General features: G+C 50.8%; 1 protein-coding gene across 26 annotated transcripts in view; it reads left to right on the forward strand.

The window, feature by feature from the left end:
- Positions 1 to 19379, forward strand: part of CAMK2G (calcium/calmodulin dependent protein kinase II gamma) — a 2374050-nt gene that overhangs the window by 583569 nt on the left and 1771102 nt on the right. The gene's annotated exons all lie outside the window — the stretch shown is intronic.

Raw genomic sequence — 19379 nt, forward strand, 5'->3', positions numbered from 1 at the left:
GCTGTTGGTTTATTCCCGTTCCGGCCTTTCATCAACCTGCAAGACCAAGGCAAGGCTGTTTAGCACTCATACTTACTCGACAGTGATTCGGACTACATCTACTCTGCATCCTCTCGGCATCTTACCATCCGGAACATCACGGCGGCCTGCAAGAGAAGAATAACACAGGTTAGCACATAGCAAAAGCGCACATAGTGCTGCGCTCCGCGTATTCACTTACCATCTCGAGCACAGCCCCTCAGCCAGCTCGGCGTCTTCATCATCCCTTCCGCACCTAAGAGAGAAGGAAGACATTAATAGGGGTAATTACAATTACGGACAAATTATCAAGAACAATAGACTTACCTGAAGAACTGAGTCACAGCAGGTCTGGACTCACAGGCCCGCGACAGTGAAGCAAACTTGGCAGCGAAGCGCCCCATCCACGATGCACCCCTGCACAGAACTGCAAGATGGAGAACGCATCATGTCGAAATCAAAGGTGAGAAAAGCTCTAAGGGGGTCGTTGGGTTCACAAGGGAGGTGGGCCCAGAGAGGAAGAGATTGTGGGCTAAATCAGAACTCCTGTATTCCAGACTAGATCCTCGGCAGAACGAGAACCCGGGGGAGGTGGATCCAGGTCAGAAGCAGTCCAACCAGATCGGGTGGCGTCCCTGTGGATACCAGGTGAGCGTTACAACATCATAAGGTCATCAGCATACAGTGCTATTTTGTGCGTTATGCCTCCCCATGTGACTCTCTCTCCCCCCCCCCCCCCCCCGTGTTTCCTGATCCTGCCTTACTATTTCAGCTATAGGCTCCATTGCGAAAATTAGGGGCGAGAGCGGGCAGCCCGGTCGTGTACCTCTATGTATTTCAATTTTGGCAGTAGGTTTCCCATGAACCATGAAAGACTTGCTCGGGAGACGAACGTTCGCCTATCTATCCCTTTTATGGTTGAATAATTTGTTAGTGGGCCTAGCAGCTGGTTACGGAACGTTTTATAGTATCCGTTCCCCGGTCCGTCCGGCCCTGGGGTCTTGTTGGGGGGGTAATGCGGTTATGGCGTCACTTATTTCCTGTGCCGATATGGGGGCTGTAAAGCGCTGTGTTCTTCCCCTATGATCTGGGGCAGAGAGATCCTTGACATGTAGTCTATTTGTGCTCGAGGGTGGAGGTCTTCCCATTTCAACAACCCCTGGTGGAATCTTTCCATTATCTCTAGTTCCCCTCCTCTGTGGCACATACCCCCCCCCCGTTTCATCTTTAAGCTGTAAAATATAGTTACAGGATTTTTGTTTGCAGAGTTTGGCTGCCAGAAATGTATTAGCTTTTCCTCCCTGGACACAGTATGTCTGTTTGGTGTGAAGTAGTGTTTGTGCCGTGCGGGCTGCTAAATGCAATTCTAGCTGGGCTCTTGCTTTCCGAACCAATCTAAGTGATTTTTGGTATTGTCTAGTTTTGTGGTGTGTTTCGGCTTCTCGTAATGCTACTTCAAGTTCTTTTTTAAAAAGCCTTCTTTCCCGCATATATGCCGTTGTTTGTGATAAGAATTCACCCCGGATCACCGCTTTCCCTACGACCCAGATTACTCCCCAATTTGTTTCCCCATCTTCATTTTCTTGCAAGTAGTTATGTATTGCCTTCTCCATGTGTGCCCCAAGAGCCAGATCCTTCAATATCATTTAATTCAGCCTCCAGGGCTTATGGCCCTTGTAGATGCTTTGACCCATATCCATTTGTACTAAAACTGAGGCATGATCTGACAAATATTGGACTCCTATTTCTACCTTTCTAATTCAGGTAATCAGATTGGCTAAGACCAGCACCATATCAGTACCCTTTGTGGACAGCGGAATAGTGGGTGAACTCCTTCTGTTGCTCATGGAAAAATCTCCATGTTTCAATCACCCCCAGGTCCCTGAAGAGTTTCCCCAGCACCTGCTTGTTTCACGCTTCTGCCGCTGTGGGTGGAAGTGTTTTGTCCAGGGTGGGATCCATGACACAATTAAAGTCTGCGCCGATCATTATCTGGCCTTCATACCATCCCCCCATAGTTTTTAGTATGTTCCACAGGAATAGATCTTGTCGCTCATTCGGGGCGTATATTGCGATTAGTGTGTATATTTGATCTTGTATCCTCTTCAGGATTAGGTATCGCCCCTCCCGATCCTTGTTTCTGATGTTTGTTAATCTGCTTAGAATCACATGCTGTGCATAGGTCCGACATCCAGTGGTCACTGCGGAGTATTGCATTTTGTTTTTCGTAGTCGAAAAAGGGGACGTCGACAAGGCGTGTCTGAAACACTATCCCTATAGTGACGTGCGTTGTACCCACAATCCCTCACGCGTCGAGGTCCCTCAGATTGTTTTTTTCCGCCCAGCTTCTGGTCGCCTTCACGCGGAGCTCCTCGAGAGACATTGCAACTCCTCGACCTTTCGTCGTTTTTTTCTCATAATATTAATAAATACCTCCCTCGACGCAGTGTAAGCTGACTCCGCCGAGCAAGATCTTCGACGGAGGGTCGAGCAGAGGAAATCCTTCGGCGCAGCCGAACACGTGGCCTGGCCTCGCAGGCCATATACAGTAGGGAGAGTGGGGTCTTGGGACATCTCTGGGTCTTTTCTGAGAATGCCTTTCCCTTTCCCCTTCCTTTCCCTTGGGGTGCTTATCGCGATTTATTGCCTCGGCTATGGAGAGGACTCCCTTTAGGTTTTGCCCGCTTTGCAAAGGCAAATTTACTTGGAAGGACAAGCATTCACGGTGTAACCGCTGCTTGCCCCTCGATCACAAGGAGGAAGGTTGCGCGGCTTGTCGGCTTCTTAAGCCTAAAACTCTAAAAGACCGTAGGGTTAAAAGGTGGGCGGCCTACGCGATGTCGAAGGCCGAAGGTTCACCCGCCGCTGCTACCACCGATAGTGACGAGGAACGCGATAACACGACCTCCGCTACGGAAGTCGAAACCCCCTCTAAGGAGCGCTCGCGCGCTTCGTCGTCTGTCCCCGGCCCCGACGGGCTCGGCTCACGCCCTGCTTATGGGGATGAACACCCCGGCGACATTGACGCACACAAAGACTCACATAAGCACACAACCCACGGCTCTTCTTCGTCTAAGACGAAAAGAGCTTCGGCGCCCAAGGAGACGCAGGTTCCACCGGTGGCCTCCTCGGACTGTTCGGGTTCGAAGCCCCTCTCGCAACCGCAGCCGCGACCAGCGACTGGGCTTTCGGCAAATAAGGGCGCCGCCCCCAAACCATCGGCCGGCGCGCATCAACAGAAGGCGCATACCGCCGTAGAGCGTTCGACACCATAGCGTCGAAAACGCAAGCTTCCGTCAACACACGAGTCGCCGACAAACGAGTCGCAGAAAGCTTGGCGAGGATCGCTGTAGCCGACGCCCAGAAGCGTACGCCGAAGAACACGTCGAGCGCTACGCATAAGTCGAAAGACACGCCGAAAAAGGCCGAAGAAAGGCAGGGACTACCCCCTTCTGTCGGGGGGTCACCCAGCACACCTGAAGGTTTTTCGGAGAGCGACGGGACACTTTCCTCGACGCTTTGGGAGAGGTCGAGCCGTTTCCAGTTGGAGGACCCTATTTTTCCCCCCGCCAGACCGCTCTGGGGTACCCCATGAAACCATGGAAAGACTCCACCTCTGTATGGAGAGGATGGAAAGGTTCATGGATACCCAGACCTCTCGAACTCCCAAGAGGACTAGAGAAGGGCCTCAGGAGGACCCCAGGGCCAAAAATCCGAGGCTAGTCGATCCCCAGGTGGACACAGCCTCGGACTTCCATAACGTATACGACCTCACTGGGGAGGAAGAATACTTGGAGGAGGAGGATGATTTTATAGACGATCAAGTAGGACAGAACCGGGAGGAATGTCTGGAAGACACGCCAGACATTATAGAAGAAGGCTTCCGAGAAGACTCTGAAGAAGGACCTTCGCACCCCTGGCAATCCCCATCAGTGTATTCCAACACTGATGTCCTAAACCTAAATCCTCCTGACAATTCACCGGTTAGGAACACGTCTCCGATTGACGATCAGCCCACTTTCAATGCACTGTTGCGCAGAGCAGCAGCACATTTCGAACTGGACACTGGGGAGCTCTCTCCAGAATTAGACTTTGTGGAACAAGTAATTAAAGAGAAACCCCCGGTCAGCCAGACCATTCCCCTCCTAGCTTCAGTAAAGAGAAGAATCATCCCTTCGCTGGCCATTCCCGCATTGATCAGAGGGGTCAATCCAAGAATTGGAAAACTTTTCACTCCTTCTCCCTCAGACCCACTCTACATTAGGGGACATTCCATTCCGGATTCCCTAGTAGTATCTAATACTAGAAAGAGGGCAGGGGTACCACTTTCCGCCAGTTAGGCACCCCCTGACAAGGAGGGCAAAAGGCTTTATACTTCCTCGGCTGCCTTCTCAGCAAGAATTGCGAACAACAATGTGGGCCAAACTGCGCAAGGAGGCCGAGGAAGCACCGGAGCCTTTACGTACACGCCTACTTTCAACTATTGGCGAAGGAACCCAGGTGAACCAGAGCATTGTAAAAAACTCTCTGGACGCGGCTGAAACAGCGGGACGTTCCCTGGTGCAGGGAATACTCCTAAAACGCCATGTATGGCTGCGCAACTCAGGGTTTAAACCGGAGACACAGGCGTCTTTAATAAATAAACCTGTGGAAGACTCTAACCTATTCGGAAAAGCGGTAGATGAAGCTTTAGAGATGGCGAAAAAAGAGTTCGATACTATCAAGACTCTTGACCAAATCTCTAAGCCCACTACCAGACGCGGCTATGGCAACAAAAGCTTTTTTCGTGGCCAACGCCAACAACAACAACAAAGTCAGCATCAACAATACCCTGCCACTAATTACCAGACCAATAGTGGGCAGTACAGCCAAAGAGGCCAACGCCGGGGTAAGGGGAGAGGTCGGGGATCCACCCCCAGAGGCCCCCCAACATCTCCAAGTGACGCGAAGATTCGCGTCCCCTCCCATGCAACACCGGTCGGGGGCCGGATAACATCCTTTCTTCCTGCATGGGAGGAGATAACGTCAGACCGTTGGGTACTTTCCACCGTAACCCACGGATACTGTATCGAATTCAACAGTACCCCATCCTACAGACCCCGAGGGGACGTCGCATGACACCGGAACATCTTGCCATCCTTCTCCAAGAAGTACAACAACTGCTGGAAAAAGGAGCCATAGAGGTCGTGCCTCTATCTCAGGTAACGGAAGGTATTTATTCAGTGTACTTCCTTGTACCCAAAAAGGATCTAACCATGCGCCCTGTATTAGATCTGCGCCCAGCGAACAAGTTTATCAAACCCCAAAAGTTTCGTATGGTAACCTTACAGGAAGTGATCCCACTGCTTTCTCAGGGAGATTACATGGCAACATTGGACATGAAAGATGCATACTTTCATATTTTAATGTTGCCAGCGCACAGAAAATACCTCAGGTTCATGATAGAGGGCAAACACTACCAGTTCAAAGTGCTACCCTTCGGCATAGCATCAGCACCAAGGGTATTCACGAAGGTGCTGGCAGTGGCAGCGGCCCACCTGCGCAGGTTGTCCATCCCAGTTTACCCTTACCTCGAAGACTGGCTCATAACAGGGGATTCTTACGAAACATGCTTCTCCAATACCCAAAAGACGGTAGACCTTTTGTTCAAGTTGGGCTTCTCCATCAACGAAAAGAAGTCCAGTTTAGACCCCAGTCAAATCAAGCAATTCCTAGGGGCTCTAATTCAAACAAAGGACGGCCTCGTCTTCCCCTCCAAAGAGAGGGTCCAAAACATGCTGTTTCAAATCCCTCAATATGGAACCGGTCGAGAGGTGACGGTACGCAAAGCAATGCGCCTGCTAGGAATGATGGCGTCGTGTATTTATTTGGTATCTCACGCGCGCCTGCGCATGCGCCCAATGCAAGAGTGGCTCAACAGCCAGTGGTGTCAGGCCAGCGGACTATGGGAGGATCTAGTTGTGGTCTCGCAAGCCTTGGTTCTCTCGCTACGGTGGTGGACAAAGGAAAACATGGAAAAAGGGAAACCCTTTGCCACACCCGCGGCGGAAGCCACTCTAACCACAGACGCATCCCTCACAGGATGGGGGGCGGACCTAGCCCATCAGACTGCTCACGGAGTGTGGACTCCGAACGTAGCATCCAAACACATAAATCTTCTGGAGCTACTAGCTGTGTTCAAAGCGCTAAAAGCCTTCCAGAAACACCTACAAGGCAAAACAGTAATGGTCCTTACAGACAGCACCACAGCCATGTACTACATCAACAAGCAAGGGGGCACCCACTCTCCAGGCCTGTCCAAGCTGGCCCAGAATATATGGAAGTGGGCTCTCAAACAGGACATGTTCCTATTATCACTACATGTACCCGGGGAGCTCAATCTGCTGGCAGACAGTCTCAGCAGAGATTTCCCCCTGCCCAAAGAGTACGAATGGCGCCTGCACGAAGACATCGTCTTCGACGTCTTCACACAATGGGGATTCCCAGAAATAGACCTGTTGGCAACCCTGGAAAACTCTCAATGCCTAAGTTACGCCTCCAGGTACCCCCAGAACCAATCCAAGGGGAACGGTCTGTCGATGCAATGGTCAGGGAAATTTGTTTACGCTTTTCCCCCGACTCCCCTTCTCAACAGAGTGGTGCACAAGATGCACCAGGAACAAGTGACCATGATACTAGTGGCCCCAATGTGGGCACGACAACCATGGTTCGCTCACTTGATGGAGATGTCTCTATCCCCCCAGTAAAACTCCCCTGCCCGTACAACATGCTGTCTCAGGACAAGGGCAGGTCTCTACATCCATGCCCCCAGAACATGAACTTAGCAGCTTGGCTCCTGAGATCATAGAGTTCGGACATCTACAACTCCCGCAAAGATGCATGGACATCCTCAGGGAAGCCAGAAAACCGAACACTCGCCACTGCTATTCTAGCAAGTGGAAAAGATTTGTCATCTGGTGCAGGAGTAAAAGCATCAACCCTATTGACTGCTCTCCCACACATGTAGTCCTATACCTGACCCACCTATTGGATTCAGGTCTAGTGTTTAACTCCATTAAAGTACACCTAGCGGCACTTTCTGCATACACCACTTCCCAACTCAAAGTGTCGTGGTGGAGGATCCCTGTTATAAAGGCCTTCATGGAGGGAGTAAAAAGAATACACCTCCCGATAGCTGACCCAGCTCCCGGATGGGACCTTAATGTGGTACTTACCAGACTCATGGGCTCTCCTTTCGAACCCATGCACAAAACATCTCTTAAACACCTCACGCTTAAGACTGCTTTTTTAATAGCTATCACCTCCATCAGGAGAGTAAGTGAACTTCAGGCTCTTTCTATTCTAGACCCCTTCGTTACAGTTCACAAAGATAAAGTGGTTCTACGCACGCACCCTAGGTTTGCTCCAAAATTTATTTCTAAATTCCACGTAAACCAATCTATAGAACTACCAACGTTCTTTCAAAATCCTTCCAATTTGGGAGAAAGGACTCTGCACACACTAGATGTACGCAGAGCGGTCATGTTCTACATGGAAAGAACCAGACCACTGAGAAAGACTAATCAGTTCTTCGTCTCGGTGGCAGCAGGAAGAGAAGGAGATGCGGTTTCAAAATCCACTATTTCTAGATGGATTGTCCAATGCATCACTCTCTGCTATACTCTTGCTAAGAGAGAACTGCCCTTTAGGCCAAGAGCACACTCTACTCGAGGCACGGGGGCATCCATAGCATTCATTGCAAATGTTCCCCTTGAGTCCATCTGCAAAGCGGCTACCTGGAGTTCTGTGCACACCTTTACAAAACACTACTGTCTAGATACACACTCTAGATCTGACTCCCAGGTGGGACAGGCAGTATTACGACACCTTTTCTCTACTGTTCCTTCTCATAACCCACCGCCAACTCCGGGTACTGCTCGCTAGTCTATGCACAGCATGTGATTCTAAGCAGATTAACAAACATCAGAAGAGAATGCATTACTTACCGTAAAAGCATTTCTGATGGTTGTATCTGCTTAGATTCACATGCGCCCACCCTTCCTCCCCGCTCGGATGGAAGGAACATAGACTTCCTTTATATATCTCTCTTTTCTGTACTCACTCACGTCTAGAAGGCTCCCTCGGGGCAGAAAAATACAAACAGAGGGACCTCGACGCGTGAGGGATTGTGGGTACAACGCACGTCACTATAGGGATAGTGTTTCAGACACGCCTTGTCGACGTCCCCTTTTTCGACTACGAAAAACAAAATGCAATACTCCGCAGTGACCACTGGATGTCGCACCTATGCACAGCATGTGAATCTAAGCAGATACAACCATCAGAAATGCTTTTACGGTAAGTAATGCATTCTCATATTGCCTGTTTTTAAATACCAGTTTGGCCCTGATTAGTATAGCTACCCCTTTGGTCTTTTTCCCTGCCCGAGGCATGGTATTGTCGGGGGAACGCTCTATGGATCAATCTTCCTTCGTCCTCGGGGAGAAGGTGTGTTTCCTGTAAGAAGACAATTGAGGCCTGCAAGTCTATCAGTCTCATCAAGATCGACCGGCGTTTAACTGGCGAGTTTAGGCCCTGTGCATTGAGTGAGACGAAGTTCAGTTCAGCCATCTAGTCTGTGTTTGGGCTCCCTTTACTTTCGGGTATGCTTTCTCCAATTGCTTAACCTTCTCATCACAGCCTCCACTGATCCATACCATAAACCAAACCCATTTAGCCTTATAATAACCTACATTTTCCTTCCTAACCCCCTCACTCCCTTCCCTAGCACCCCTCAGATCAGGGTCCCTCAGAACCCTCCCTGCGCCCATGTTGAGGCGTTGAATATCACATCTACTCCGTTTGCGCTCTGCCAGGACATGTGTATGTTCTGAGTTGGGTTCCAGGATGGGTCGTCCCTTCCATCCATCCGGACTGCTTTGCTCCATATTTGTTCTTTCATTCCTCCCTTTTGATAGTATTTGGAGAGCTTTAACTATCCTATGTCCTCTTGGTGACAGTGTTCATTTCTGTCGGGGGCCCGTCACTGTACCCTCTACACCATGCTTCTTGGTGGGGGTGGATGACAATTCCCACTGTCTAGGGCCGCCCCTCTCGGGTTGCGGGTTGAGTTTGTCCGGGTGCGGCTCTTCCTCCTTCAGGTGTAGGAGGGTCAATCATTCTTCACAAGTGGTGATGCACTGTTTGTCCTCCCAGGTAAACTATAAGCCAAAGGGGTATGCCCATCTATACGTGATCCCCTTGGCTCAACGCTCTCGTGACCAGCGCCATTAGTCTCCTTTTGTGTAGGGTTTTTAGGGCCAAGTCCTGAAACAGTTGGACTTGCGTTCCGTTGATGGTGACTGGCTGGAGGTTTCTTGCTGCTCGCAGATTTCCTCCTTCATAGTGTAGGTCATTGCCAGGAGAAGGTCTCTAGGTCTGGCACCCGGATATCTTTTTTTGGGGCCCCCTCTATGAACTCTGAGTATGACCTCTGGTTGAGTGCCAGATAGCAGGCTGCTGAAGCAATTTTGCATAGTCTCCTTCAGGTCTTTATCACCAATTGTCTCGGCCAAGCCCTTGACTCTTATGTTGGATCTTCAGGGTCCATTTTCCAGATCATCTGCCTGGAGTTCTAGGTTGTGCGTTGCCCTAGCGATTGTTCCAAAAGTACACTGGTCTGTTTCCAGTCCTCTGCAATTTCTGAGAGCCCTGCTTCTGTCGTGTCCACTCTCTCTCCTAGGTCTGTAATGTCCTTTTTAACTTCCTGCAGAGAGGAGCGTAGTTCTTCCCTTATTTTGCCCAATTGATCCTGAAGGTATTCCATCATTTGGCACTCCTGGAGTTCCTCTTTATTCAGTGTCAAGTTCGTGACTGGTTCTGCGGTCCTTTGGGTGTAGTGTTTCTCTGTCGCCACCTCGCTCTGGGGCTCCCCCGTCCGATGTCTCCAACAGTGCTCCAACTGCCCTTTTCCTAGTTTGGGTGTGTTTTTGAATTTTGACAGGGTGCCTTTGGACGTGGCTCCTGGCATCTGTGTCTTTCACGGGGGGCACCTGGCAGAGCAGGCCTGTGAAGTAGGGGCTTTGTTGGGTTGGTGAGCTCTGTCACTTAATTTAATATGGTCCAGGCGGGGTGAGGGCACGGTGCCGGCTATTAACATACCGTGTTTGAGTTACTCTGGGTCCATCGCTTTGTTTCCCCTCAGCTTGTGGGTTATGCTAGTACGTGTCTCTCCTAGCTCACCCTCCGGGGGCTCATATGTCCATTCCCTAAGGTTGTTTCCGATTTCCAATGTTTTGATTGCGCGTGCCTTGCTGAAGCTGCTCTTGAATGTGCCCCCTAGTGAAGTCCCATTGCTGTGAGGCGTCGGCATGCAGTGCACAGGTGTTCGAACACGTTGTGGGCAGTAATCAACATGCTTCCCCCATGTTAGGGTTAGCCTGCCGACACAGCCCTTATAGTGGCTAATCTGGGGGGGGGGGGGGAGTGGTAGCCGCACTGGGTCTCCTTTTTGTGCGGCTCCTCAGGTAATGCTTTGGCTGCCCAGTGTCCTACACTGATCAGATTTGTTCCTCCGCGCTTGCCGCGGGGAGACCACAATGCTTTATGGGGTTTATTATTCACGGGTACCGCTCCCAACGTAATAAACAGGCATGGGGCGCCAATATAGCTTTTTACAATGGTAGACTGCAGCCGGAAGCAAGGTTTATGAAGATTTGAGGGGATAGTGGGGAGGAGCGTCAGCGCCGGGCTTAGTTTGCCTGCAGATCCCATCCCTGTGTATCAAACAGGCATGAGGTGCCAGTGTATCGTTGTGTGGCAGTTAACTTTAGCCAGTGTAGGCTGTTTATAGGCTCCCCAGTGCTTCTCTGGCATATCGCCGTAGCCCGCTCCTCCTCGCCGCTCCCCCTGCCACTCTCCCGCCTGGGGATGCTTGTCGGGTTCCTTCTACTGCCGGCACAGATATGGGTTACTGGGCGTATCTGTTGGCCCAGTCTGCAAACTTTCAGGGTCCCTTAGTTCGTGGCGGGCACTGTCCCGCCACAAATATTATAGGATCCCTCCTCATTTGGGGTCGCTGTGTAGACTGCAGTGTTCAGGGCTAACTTCAGTCGGCCAGCACCATGAATGAGAGCCGGGGCTTGCGGTTCGCTGGATGTTTCCGGGTTGTGTCGGCGGGTCCCGCTCTTTCCCTCTCTTCGCTCCGCAGCTCCAGGCCGCCGGAGTCGCCGCCTGGAGCGTTCTACTGCTCTGGGTCGATGCCGGGCTAGTTGCCTCCTCACCAGATGCTGAGGGAGGAGGAAAGGTGGAGATTTCCACTGCTCTTGCTGCTATTTTTACACCCTTTGATGTGTCAGTTGGACGGAGCTCCGGTGTGTGCACCCTCAGGGGACAACGGCCATCTTTGAATCTTTCCCTCTGCTGCTTGTCTCCCCTTTAACACTTTTACAGTTCTTTGAACTTGGTTCAACTTGCCTCTTTGCGTCTTTCATTCACCACAGCCATGCTTTTATCGGCTCCCCCTTGAATCGGCTGTGATGAACTGCTTGGCTTTCCTCTTTACTGCAGTCAAGGCCGGTACCACGGTACTGGGAGTTTCCCTCGCTCCTGCTTGTCCGTGTTGACACGCTCCCTGTACTGTTGACCTCTGTTGCAGCACACTTGGGCTATTGTCCTCGGCCTTATGATTTGCTCTGTGGAGGTTTTGCGGGTCTGTGTCAAAGGGCAAGGTCGTGTTCCTCCTTGTCAGCCTCTCGATATTTGCCACCTTACTCTACCTCTTGAACTGCCAGGCCTGGATAGCTATCTCGTTGTGCGGTTTGCCTTGCTCGTACTGTGCTTTCTTGCTCCACCTTTTATCCCTGCAGGGAAGGGAAAGGGCAGTCCGGTGTGTGTGATTCTGATAAATTGCCTGACTTTGCCTGACCCTTGTATTGGGATATGTCAGACGGCTTTGGTGTTAGTCCATTTTCTTGCGAAAGTGTTCATGTCTGAAAGGGGGGGGGGCATTGTTTTTGAATGTCCTTCATAGTAGGATGGGGAAAAAGAGTTGAAAGAAGGGGATACCACGTCTCACCCATCGGTGTCCCACTGCCCGAGGACCCCCCATCCAGGTGATCCTCCCTCACTAGTCCACCCCCAGGAACTGGATCCAATAGCAATGGCAGTGTCCTGGCTACCTGGATGACCTATCCCCGGGGTCTAGCCAGGGAGACACCTTCAAGTTTCTCACAAGACTCACGCATACTCTTTGGGCACCCCAACCTCATTCCTCTGTTGTAGCTGCAGCTTCCATTTACTCTAAAGGCTTCAGCTGCCTGTACATCAGTCCTCCTAGGGAAGGAGGAAAAGCTGCTGGAGTCATATGGCAAAAAGAAGTACTCTAATGCTACACTCCACCTGCGCCTTGTCAACACAGACGCCATGTTGGCAGCGGCCAACCAAAAGCTTTGGCGGGAGATTGCAGACTTCCTCCAGGAGCTCCATGCTCATAGTCTGGCTAGATTCAGGGCAGGGTTGGCAGAGGCGAAGATAGTGGCCCAGGATATCATGGCGCCCGCAGTGGTACACATTGACACCGCAGACAGAGCTATCTGAGTCACCACAGACATGAGGAGACCTTGGCTCAAGTGACCAAGTTTAACCCTGATGTGCAAGAGCGCATTCACGACCACTTGTTTTACTAGACTAAGGACGAGGAGCTTGATAAAAAGAAAAATAGGTCCCAGACAGGTAAGTCCTTGTCAACTTGACTAAATCGGTGCCCAACGCCGCCGATAGTCACCAACGCTCTGACAGAGGTCGTACCTTTGGTAGCTTCAGGGGCTTTCAGGAGCACCACTCTAGACAGCTCGACGGGTCACCCAACAAGCACAGGCGAAAGCAGCACAAATCCTCCCACAATGGTTTTTTCCAGTCCCCCTCTCAGGCGCCAGCCTCAGAGGGTAAAAAGTTGTGACAATGTCATCCAGATCCACAAGTCTCAGGTGGGGGGCAGGCTTGCCCTTCACTTCCATTCCTGCAGGGCAAGGTTTGCGGACCCATGGATCCTCTCCCTAGTTTCCACTGGCTTCTGTCTGCCAATTCCTCAATTTCTTCTTTCCTCCCCTCTACTTCCACAGATCGGGACGTCAACTCTTTTGGTGGAAATCTGCTCGCTCAGTGCTAGTCAGGAGGTGGAGGAAGTGCTAGCTTTACAGCAAGGCATAGGGTTCTATTCCTGGATATTTGCCATTCAGAAAAAGACCCAGGCTGGCCTGAGAGTTGTTCTAGACTTCTATTCCTTGAACCTTTCCCTAAGTCTCCAAAAATTCAAGAATGTTACTCCAGCACTCATTGCGCAGACCCTGTTGGGGAAGACTGTATGTTCTTCCTGGATCTGAAGGATGCTTACCTACACGTCCCGATTTGGGAGCCCCATCATTCTTTACTGAGGTTCAGGATCATGGACTTTAATTTTCAAAACAAGGTCCTCCCATTGAGCCTCAATTCGGCTATGTTTTTTTAAAATTTTTTACAAGGTTAATTAATTCTGTAGCAGCTCTGCTCAGGGCGGAGAGCTACCACCTTTATCCATACCTCAACTGGCTAGTCCGAGCAGTCACCCGAGGCTGTAAAGCGCACAGCTTCAGCACTTATTCACATGCTATGCGATCTGGGGTTCTCCAGCAACCTCAAGAAGTTGCATTTACTACCCACTCGGTCCTTAGCATTCCTAGGGCTAATTTGGGATACGAGGGCAGAGATGATCTTCCCCCTCGGCAGAAAATAACACGGCAATCAGGAATGCCACCAGGAATTTTCTCTGCAGATCTGTGATCTCAGCATGGTGGTACCAGCACGTGCTTGTAATTATGGCAGCTTTTCTTCTGGCTGGGCCACACACATGAATAAAAAATGAGGAGGCTGCAGCTGCCTTTTTCAGCCTCTTGGAATCAGGAGACAGGCTCCCAGGCAGCTCTAATCAGCATACCACAGCACCTACACCCGACCTATTGGCAGGCAGAGTGTTCAGGCAGCCTTTTCCGAAGCTTACTATTACCACTGACTGATCCCTAGAGGGACGGTGGACTACACTGGACAACCACAGTGTCCTCCGAGTATGGTCATGACAGGAACAGCTGGTACACATTAATTGGCGCGAGATGGCCATCTGGCTGGCCCTAAAAGCGTTCCTCCCCATGATCAACTGCAAGTTTGTCTGCATCCAGACAGCTCCACTTTCATGTATTACATGAACAAGCAGCGAGGTCCTGGGTCCCCTCTGCCCTGCTGGCTGTTGATCGACATTTGGGAGTTGGCCCTGTCGAACAACATTCGCTTATCAGCAGTCCACCTGCTGGGAGTCCAACTTGGAGGCAGACAGGCTTAGCAGGCTGGGAATCTACCATTACGAGTGGCAGTTGAACGAAGCAGTCTTGAGGGGTATCTTCCACACGTGGCGTCGCCCTGAAGTATACTTATTTGCCACCATAAATACAAGGTGCCCCCAGTTTGCTTCCTGGCTGGGCTAAGGCAGGGGAACTCTGGGGGATGCATTGTCGATCCTGTGGCACGGCATGAATGCGTACACGTTTCCTCCCACTCCTGATTCACAGGGTTATCTGCAAGGTAAGGGAGTCGCAGAGTTTACGACTCATCCTGATGGCGCAATTGTAGCCAGCAAGACCTTAGTTCTCGGAGCTCCTCCGGCTGTCGGACCAACCTCCAGTACACCTCCCACTGGGGCCAGCCCCCTTACTGTCTCAGCAGGGGGCGAGGGGCACAGTGGTTCATCCTGCTCTGCAGAAGTTAGCGGTGGCAGCTTGGTCCCTGAAAAGGTCACCCTGAAGCATCTACATTTGTTACAGGACAACCTGGCTATCATACAGGGGGCAAGAAGCGACTCCACCAGGAGTCCGTACAGAAGCAAGTTGACCAAGTTCTGCAACTGGGCCAAGACAAACAAGATTGATCCTCTGACATACTCACTGGACGATGTGTGTGTTATCCTTCACTCTGCATCTGGCTCACTCGGGTGTGCAGGTAGACACCTGCCTTACGTATCTGACGACCATAGGGGACTACAAGAATTCCAGAGTCTGCATCTTCTCCTCTACCAATCGTGTGGTTAAAAGGCGTTAAGCTGGTCTGACCAGATTATATCCTCATGTCAAACGTCCACATCTGGTCTGGGTCTTTAACGTGGTGTTGGGTGCCCTGGCACACAAACCCTTCCAATCCATCGCGTCGGCAGACATCAGGCTGGTTACGAGTAAGATTGCCCTTCTGGTTGGCCTTACTTCAGCATGCTGGCTCAATGAGATTCATGCTCTGGTGGCTTCAGAGCCCTATACCATGTCTCACTGGGACAAGGTGGTGCTCCGGACGCATCCTGCCTTTCTCCGTAAGGTTGTTTCTTCCTTTCACATTATCAAGGACCTAGTACTCCCAAAACTGTTTGTGGATCAAAGCGATGAGGTTTAGAAGGTATTGCACTGTCTGGATGTCAGGCATGCTCTAAGATTCTATCTGCACAGGACAAAGAGCTTCTGTAAATTGGATGCCTTCTAGATCACTTTTGGCGGATCAAAACCAGGCTGTCCACTCTCCAAGGCTTCCATAGCAAGGTGGGTGGTTATGGCCATCTGGGAAGCATATGAGGGGCAGCACAGGCCTTTGCCAGCAAACATGGATGCCCACTCCATCGGAGCCAAGGCCAGGCAGGGCGGTGGCTTTCCAGAGACACGTCCCATGGCAGACTATCAGCAAAGCGGCGACTTGGGCTTCCTCATCGACCTTTTGCAGACACTACTGCTTGGATGCCGGTGCCAGATTGGACGCAGCATTTGGCAAGGCAGTTTCGAAGAACTTGTTTTCTTAGAGGGGCAACTGTCCTCCCCAGGGCTGCATTCAGTTGTAATCGTCCATACAGTATGCAGGAAGGGGGACGGGAACGTAGGAGCAATTATAAGTTACTCACCGTATTGACTAACGTACTCTTAGTCCATAGTACTCTTTCCTCCATATGTCCCACCATCCTCTCCCCGTAACAACTCAATGTCATAAGGCAATCATAATATTGTCGACGCGTCAAAGGGGATTAAGGAGTGGCGCCGGTGGGCGGAGTTAGTGGAGCGCATGCTCCCAGGGCCGTGCCCTGCATGCATTTAAATTTAAAGGAAGACCATTTTTTTTTTTCTGGTGAAAAGGGTTGTTTTCCGTCCCTAGCGAGGGACGCACATACAGTATGGAAGAAAGGGGACTATGGACTAGCAGTACGTTGTTCACTACGGTGATTAACTTATTCTATGTAGATATTTAATCAAAGTGAAAACATTAACAGCATTATCGGAACGTCTGCAAAATTGCATGACTTCACTTATCGTGCTGATCCTCAACAAACGGAGCTTTGTGTTCAGATACATTTATTTGTTTATATTTATCTATTGGGCATTTGTTACGCACCTATACATCAAAGTAGTGTTTCAAGGTGCCACAAAGCACAATGGGTAGGGAACAAGGGGACTAAAAACATAACGGGGAAAAATTGAAAATACAATCGTGGTCCTACTAGGCCTCATTCAGATTGTGCAAGTGCGACAGCCCAAAAAGTACAAGGGGATGGGAGATGGGGGAGGGGGCGTGAGGAGTGCAAGGGAGAGGGAAAGGGGAGGTGCAATCAGGGCAGGATTGCTTTTGAGTGAGTGCAGTCAGGGCAGTGTGGCTCTGAATAAGTGCAGAGAGGCAGGGCCTGTAGATGTTATTACATCCCGCTATGTGTGCGGTGGAGCCTATTAACCCAGTAAGACTTGGGGTAGTCAAGCAATCAGTCGGTGTAGCAGACAGGTAGGAGATATATACTAGTGGAAGCTGCTGAGTATTGCAGTTGTCGTTTTTGAAACTCAAAAAGGGACATTGACAGGGCGTGCCAGTAATACTATCCTTAGTGTGACGTCCACTGTACCCATGGTCCTTCACATGCCAAGGTCCCTCAGATATTTTTCCGCCATCATTGTCGGGCGCTCAAAGTGGTAATCCTTTCTGGCTAAAACCATTTATTAATAAAAATTAGAGCTAGTTGCTCTTTCTGTCCTGTTTCTAGACGTTCCTTACAACAACTCCTGCAATGGATTTAAGGACTTCCTTCGTCGGCTGCAGAACTTGCCTCGACGAACTTCCACATTGCCTCGGAAAGCTACTCCGGGCCTCGGCCCTCACATTAGGGAGAGTGAGGGGTGGTACATATCTTAGCCAAACTAAGAGAATGCATATTTCCCCATCTCGCCAAACTGCCCTTCCAATTCAAAATGGAAAATACACCTTTGAAATTTTGTCGTACATGTAATGGAACATTTTCCTGGAAGGACTTGTACCGGGTGTGCAATCTGTCTTCCGAGGAACCACAACGAGGGCCACTGCAAAGCGTGCAAGCTCTTTAAGCCAAAAAGTTTGAAGGACTGGAAAACCAAGCGCTAGGCCCACCACACCATTTGGGCCTAGGCAGCCATGGATATGGAGGGTGCTTCCAGTGACTGCAGCATCAGCGTCTTCAGTGACGACGACTGTGAAAGGGATCGATATGATTCCCAAGTGCAAGCCCCCATCCCCACCAGACAGCCTGGCGGCTCTGTTATGGGGACAAACCCTGGCGGCTCCAGCACAAACAAGCTCTCCCACGCTAAACCCAAGGCCATAAATCGACGACCACACTGACTACACGGCCACACATGCCTTTAAGGGGAAGGTCCACAAGAGGGTGCTAGAGGGCCGACCAAGATGGCGGCTCCCTAAAGAGCTCTGTGTAGCTCCGGATGAATCCTGATTAGTCTTCGCTTCTTTGGTGGCTAATCTTCCAGTCATGCCGACAGAAAATATCAGTGAACGACCGTGCCTACACTGCGCCTAAAATCGATGCAGAGAGCTCACCTTGCCGAGATAGCTGCAACGGCGTGGCAACACAGAGATCGCAGCCCGGATCCCGCTCACACAGCCCGAAGGCTCCCCAGCAACGTCAAGCGTGAGCAGCAAGAAGACCCATCGGCAGTCTACATATGCGCCGTGGCAAGCGAGGCATCGGAAAGTTGAGACCACCAGCGGCTGCCCAGAGAAATTCGTCCGGCAACCTCGGCTGGGAGTGAGACGCTCGGGAGCGGAGCTGACCTGCACACCCACAAAGAGCACGAGCAGACCCAGCACCGGCAAGGATCCTCCCTAGCCGGCCCAGCAGGACGAGAGACGGCACAACTGCCTACCTACCCAGCCTGAACACTGGGAAAGACAAATGAAGGGTGAGGGGAACAGATCCTAAAGTTGATGCTCCCCTGATCCCTCCAGACCGCGAACAGGCGACAACACACAGCACTCCCCGTTGTCACGCACTCAGACGCCCTAAACAACCAGCAACTGAGAATTAACCCCAGGGCCACAACTCCTTGGACCTCCTACAGAGTTGAAATAAAGGAATAAAGAAGGTGGGGAGTATGCACCCAAGGCGCACAAGGGGACAGATGGGGGATCACCGACTCCGACATCTCTTCCAGCGGTAACTCTGGTGCCCCACAGCAACAAACATACCTGGCGCTCCGGGCACAGATCAATGCTCCGTCCGCTCCAAACCGTCCACACGTCTGAAGCTCTGTCAGAGAACAATGCTGTCAGCAACCTTAAGGAGGAGGAATGCTCCCAAACCTCTTGACATTAGAGAAATCTTATTAGGTCTAAAGGCTGGAATAGGCAGCCTTGACTGCAAAATCGACACACTGTCCTCCAAGGTGGACCAACTGCAGCACCGCCTGGACAAACATGCAGATAGACTAGACACAGTTGAACAACGCGTCTCGGACCTAGATGACAGCACTTCATCATTGATAACCAGGGTATCAACGCTATAAAACCAAATGAAGACAGTAAGCGCAAAGAACGAGGACCTAGAGGGACGCTCTCACATTAACATCAGACTAGTCGGAGTCCGAGAACAACAGCTACGAACAAAAATGGAGGACCATGTTGAAAAGATATGCATAGAACTCTTTGGAACCGAGGCCCTGTCCCAGCAATTCGTAATAGAGAGAGCACACAGAATTCCAAACACTAAACCAATTCCAGGTGCAAACCCACGCCCAATCATAGCAAAATTGCTCAACTACAAAGACCGAGATACAATCCTGAAGTTAGCCAGAAAAAAGGGAGACCTCCAGTTCGATGGGGACAACATTCAGTTCTATCCAGATTTCTCCCCAGCCATCCAAGCACAAAGAAAATCCTATACAGCCCTCAAACGCCGACTACAAGAAAACCAGAGATCGTATTCAATGCTCTTTCCCGCAAAACTATGCATCCAGCATGATGGGAAGGTCCAATTTTTCAACTCACCCGAAGAAGCCAACAGCTATCTGGACAGA

This window comes from Ambystoma mexicanum, chromosome 8, assembly GCF_040938575.1.
Source record: "Ambystoma mexicanum isolate Mex_15411 chromosome 8, UKY_AmexF1_1, whole genome shotgun sequence".
Classification (NCBI taxonomy): Eukaryota; Metazoa; Chordata; class Amphibia; order Caudata; family Ambystomatidae; genus Ambystoma; species Ambystoma mexicanum.